Source organism: Clinocottus analis, unplaced genomic scaffold (genome assembly GCF_023055335.1).
Source record: "Clinocottus analis isolate CAN_PGR_092001 unplaced genomic scaffold, fCliAna1.0.p SCAF_13, whole genome shotgun sequence".
Lineage (NCBI taxonomy): Eukaryota > Metazoa > Chordata > Actinopteri > Perciformes > Cottidae > Clinocottus > Clinocottus analis.
The window spans coordinates 19,170,625-19,176,985 of NW_027175854.1; positions in this window are offsets into that span (position 1 = coordinate 19,170,625).

Sequence of the window (6,361 nt, forward strand, 5' to 3'; positions counted from 1 at the left end):
AGCTTCTTCCTCAAACAATCGCTGACTTTGAAATAATTTCTCAAAGGAAGAAAAGAGAAAAAACATTTTTGGACTTCGGTCTAAAATTCAGATGAGTTTAATCATTAAATATCACAGAATAGCTGAAAGGATATGAACTTCACATGTTTAATGTGACGTGAAACACTCAAATTGATTGACATAATTCATATTATCAGCTTGTCATCTGGCTTCATTGAACTGTGTGCAGAGGCTGCAACAGCTGAGCAAGAGGATGCTGCTGTTTGGCCTTGGAAGAGCTACCGCAGACCTAAACATGTTCGTTTTAGATAAATGAGATGAACCACATCAATGCTGAGGCAATATTTTTATATCTACTGCTTTAAATGAGCTCTGAACCTTTCAGGCCGAGGCAGAAGAGTTGATGGATGTCATAAAATGTAAAGAATCAGAAGGTTAATGCCACTGAGCATCAGAGCAGAGAGAGAGAAGAAATCTTTCATTTCTCTCAAAGTTCAAACTTGCATATTAAATAACAAAATGAATTTAAAACATGCAAATTGCCAAACTCGTCTAACTGCGTTCACATGCTGAACATTTATTCTCAACATTTTCATCAAGCTGATTGGGTCGGATTATAAGTTATTAAAGTATTTCCTTCACCTGTTCTTGTTTCAGACTCCTCCCTCCTGGTGAAGCCCCGCCCTCCTTGTGTGTTCCTCAGGTGTGTCCCTCCATCCCCTTGTTGTGCAGCATCAACGCACAATCCCATTTCCTTTTTTGTTTCCGCTAATTGTTATTTAAAATTGGGCAGAAATGCTTTTTTTCACCTCAAATGGCATTAAAATGGTAAAAAACTCAAATGTATGTTTCATACCTGTTCATTACAAATGATATCGGTAAGATTGTCATCAAGTCAAGCTGTACTACACTTTGTTGTTGCTCTGATTGCTTCTATTGTAGTGTTATGATATCAGCAGATGATAACGTCGATGAACATTAGTTATTGTTCGCTGCAAACAGAAAACAATTGGTCATTTGTACAAAAAGAACAGGACGGGAAAATATTTAATTGGAAATCCAGACAACGTCTAACAATGCTTCCAGCTGTTTCCAGTATTCCCACAAGCCAAGTACACACCAAGGTCATCGGATGCACTTCAGTCACAATATGGTGCAAAAAATACCAATAAATGTAATTCTCAGTATGGACACAAAAGTAACATCAATAAAAATGAATTTGTTGCACCGGCGTTAAAACAACTGAGCATCTCCTTCAAGGGGCTCTGGTGTCAGGACCGAGCCGCTCGCCGTCTCCTTTGTGTGCGCTGGGTGTGGCGTCGCTCCTCCAGCGTTTCCATCGCATCCTCAAACTGTGTGGAAAAACATTGGGAAGTGAGGCAAACACGTCGTGTCAAGAACATGAAACATCCTGTGCAACGACGATCAGCGGGGTCAAAGTTGAACTAATGAGAAGGAGCAACACTAATAGCATGATTTTATTACAAAGACTGAGGCACAACTGCCTGTGATTTAGAGGAACTCTGATGTTCGCTGGGATTATATTTTCTATTTAATCCATGTTGCTGTTGGCGTCGTGACGGTCGCATCCTTTCATATCACTCTGCTTGTCAGATTCTTGGACAGTAACTTGGAAACTACAGTTGAGCCGTTTGTGTTCAAGATAAACAAAATGAAATGAAGTCATGAACTTCCTCTCCTGCCGGTCCGAGCTGATACCGAGAGGAGCTGGAGGGGTTTTCCCTGGTGAGACCAGCGAGTCCTTGAAGGCCGATAAAGACGGTTCAAGATGTTTTGACTGTCACGCTACGTTCTCCCACAGTCCAAACAGGTGGACACGACCTCCTGATGCTGTGTGAGCAAACACAATGGAGACAAATATGTTCAAGCATTTCTCCTTTTAATGTTCCTCTCCTCAGTTGGACCTCCACTTGCATGCTGAAATATCTCAACAAGAGCTAAATACATTTGGAAACACGTGAGATACAATAATAATCCAGAGATGTACACTTTGCATTATGGGAAACTGACCTTGTGTTTTTACATTAATCAGATAGATTTTCTTATGATTCAACATTTTAAGGGCCGTCTTGATGCAAGTACTTCTCTCTTCAGATGGTCTCAGCATGTTCATGTTAAAAAGCAATAGATCTACTGTCGGAGATGTTCACGCAGGATGAAAACCACGTTTATTGTGGGGATTGTTGTCTTCTTGTGTGTTTGTTCAGTCCGTCATTAGCTCACAGCGACTATCAGCCAAGATATCCACAACAAAGAAGCATAAGAGCTAATATTTTCAACCAAAGGTTAATGGTGTTGAATGTATAGCAATGATTAAATGAATATAAGCTGTGGCGAGTTGACGGATAACATTTTGACATGCCTTTAATCCAAATATCCTATAAAAACAAGTAAATACATTCAGAGTAGGTAGAAAAACACTTAAGTAATCAATCGCCTTCCTTAGCTGAAGACAGCGTTTGGTTGTGAGAGGATTCAAAGGAGGTGAAAACACGTGTTTTCTCCAGAACAAGACAACGTGACCTTTCTTCAGGGTCATAAAACCAGAAACGCCTTCAGACCGCTTCTTCCTCAATGCTTCTTGGAAGTAGGTGGAGTTAAACTAGAAATCTGAACTTTGCTTCTACAACAAACAGGATTTAAAACAGCAATAGAGGGCAAAAGCTACCGTGAAGGGGTCGATTATTTCACTCAGCCGTGATATGAACACAAAGCTTCTGCTCAGAGTGATGCAGAGGAGGCCCAGGACACCAGGAGATGCCAGAAGTCATTTAGATGGACTCCTGACTGCAGCCGTGGGTCAGTGCGGTCTGGTTCGGTTACTTTGTTGGTAGCTGAGGGTAGACTTGGTTTGCAGTAGTAAAAACAGTAGAAAACAGTAGAAACACAGTTTGGTGCCGTCAGAAGCAGGTGGTCACATGTAGAAGTCCACAATTGAGGAAAAAAACATTTGGCAGAAAAGCTCATGGGGTGGTGTAACTTCCAGTCTGAATTTATTTAACTGTTGAATTGTGATTATTTATTTATTTTACATTTGCACATGATATTCCCGCTCATAAGGCAGATGACACATGAGTTCCTCCCTCTTCAGCCGGAGATGCTGCGTTGGTCTTCTCACATGCTGTTGCATCATATCCAGGCTCAAGTTCATGATGAGGTTCTAGCATGTGAGTATTTCCGTCTCACTGGCAGCAGACCTCTTAATAAATCAAGCAAAACTATTTATTTAACTTATTTACAATAGGGTCTGTCTTTCGTCTGGGGTAAAACTGTACATGCATTATCTTCGTCATTGTTTCCTCAAACAATGACATTTCAAAGGAGCAACATCCTTCTCCGATGGAGTGCACGACTGATTGCATTTTCCTGTTATGTTTAACGTGCGCTTGATGTTTATAGATAGCTGTTTCTAGTACTTTGGGGTCAGCATAGCCTATACGACGCACGCAACGGGGGACAGCGGGACACAATGGATTCATTTCTTCAGCCTATTTATAAAGAATGTGGACAGCAGATGAAAAGAGCTCTTGGTTTTGTTCTTCAATGGAGCGGTTCTTTGTACTATATTATGTCTGTGTGTGCATTTGCACCTACAGCTGCATTATTTGCTTTCTCAACGCTACTAAGGCAAGAGGAAGTAGTGCTAAGACTGTTACTACAAAGGCATGTGACTCTCAAGGCCGTATGAAGGGAATGAGGAAACTTCAAGGTGCCCTCACTCCTCTGGAGCTGCTTGCCGGTGAAACCCTCTCAGCCCTCGGCATGAAGTCAAAATGTGCTCAGCAAATGTTTCTCCCAGATCAATAGAGGCCACGTCAAACATTACCTTTGTGTAGAGTCGTCAGTGCAACAGTAGTATTTTCACAATAAGCAAAGAAATATATCCAAAGCAAGGTCATGAGTATAACGAGGATTTTGTTGTGGTTTGATCACTAATCAGTAAGGAAGCTGATATGAGCGGGCTAAAGGATCAGTTCACCTTTTTTCAAGAAACCCTTTTGAAACGTTGTTGGTTGCGCAATCGTTCTGAATCTGCAGCATTGTGACGTCTTCCAGCAGTTGTTCATCTGTAAGGTTGTTCATCTGTAAGGTTGTTTATCTGTAAGGTTGTTCATCTGTAAGGTTGTTTATCTGTAAGGTTGTTCATCTGTAAGGTTGTTCATCTGTAAGGTTGTTCATCTGTAAGGTTGTTTATCTGTAAGGTTGTTCATCTGTAAGGTTGTTCATCTGTAAGCTTGTTTATCTGTAAGGTTGTTCATCTGTAAGGTTGTTCATCTGTAAGGTTGTTTATCTGTAAGGTTGTTCATCTGTAAGGTTGTTCATCTGTAAGGTTGTTCATCTGTAAGGTTGTTTATCTGTAAGGTTGTTCATCTGTAAGGTTGTTCATCTGTAAGGTTGTTCATCTGTAAGGTTGTTCATCTGTAAGCTTGTTCATCTGTAAGGTTGTTTATCTGTAAGGTTGTTCATCTGTAAGGTTGTTCATCTGTAAGGTTGTTTATCTGTAAGGTTGTTCATCTGTAAGCTTGTTCATCTGTAAGGTTGTTTATCTGTAAGGTTGTTCATGTGTAAGGTTGTTTATCTGTCTGTAAGGTTGTTCATCTGTAAGGTTGTTCATCTGTAAGGTTGTTCATCTGTAAGGTTGTTTATCTGTGTGGTTAAATATACATATATATATATATATATATATATGTATATATATATATATATATATATATATATATATATATATATATATATATGTATATATATATATATATATATGTATATATATATATATATATATATATATATATATATATATATATATATATATATATAGTTTCATCCTGGTTTCATAGTAGTTTCTTACTGACTTCCGCACCTGGACGTGTTGCATTTGTGATAAATGGGACTTTACAGCATCCGATTTCCGGAGTTGTAAAGTTTTTGAGCGCAAACCACGAACACAACTCGCGGTGATAGATTGTGGTGTTATAGATTATTGTTATAGATTATTGTTATAGATTATTGTTATAGATTGTGTTATAGATCGTGATGTTATAGATTGTGATGTCATAGATTGTGATGTTATAGATTGTGTTATAGATTGTGATGTTATAGATTGTGATGTCATAGATTGTGATGTTATAGATTGTGTTATAGATTGTGATGTCATAGATTGTGTTATAGATTGTGATGTTATAGATTGTGTTATAGATTGTGATGTTATAGATCGTGATGTTATAGATTGTGTTATAGATTGTGATGTTATAGATTGTGTTATAGATTGTGATGTCATAGATTGTGTCATAGATTGTGATGTTATAGATTGTGATGTTATAGATTGTGTTATAGATTGTGATGTTATAGATTGTGATGTTATAGATTGTGTTATAGATTGTGTTATAGATTGTGATGTTATAGATTGTGTTATAGATTGTGATCTCATAGATCGTGTTATAGATTGTGATGTTATAGATTGTGTTATAGATTGTGATGTCATAGATTGTGTTATAGATTGTGATGTTATAGATTGTGATGTCATAGATTGTGATGTTATAGATTGTGTTATAGATTGTGATGTCATAGATTGTGTTATAGATTGTGATGTTATAGATTGTGTTATAGATTGTGATGTCATAGATTGTGTTATAGATTGTGATGTTATAGATTGTGATGTCATAGATTGTGATGTTATAGATTGTGTTATAGATTGTGATGTTATAGATTGTGATGTCATAGATTGTGATGTTATAGATTGTGTTATAGATTGTGATGTTATAGATTGTGTTATAGATTGTGATGTTATAGATTGTGTTATAGATTGTGATGTCATAGATTGTGTTATAGATTGTGATGTTATAGATTGTGTTATAGATTGTGATGTTATAGATTGTGATGTTATAGATTGTGTTATAGATTGTGATGTCATAGATTGTGTTATAGATTGTGATGTTATAGATTGTGATGTCATAGATTGTGATGTTATAGATTGTGTTATAGATTGTGATGTTATAGATTGTGATGTCATAGATTGTGATGTTATAGATTGTGTTATAGATTGTGATGTCATAGATTGTGTTATAGATTGTGATGTTATAGATTGTGATGTTATAGATTGTGTTATAGATTGTGATGTTATAGATTGTGTTATAGATTGTGATGTCATAGATTGTGTTATAGATTGTGATGTTATAGATTGTGATGTCATAGATTGTGATGTTATAGATTGTGTTATAGATTGTGTTATAGATTGTGATGTTATAGATCGTGATGTTATAGATTGTGTTATAGATTGTGATGTTATAGATTGTGTTATAGATTGTGATGTCATAGATTGTGTCATAGATTGTGATGTTAT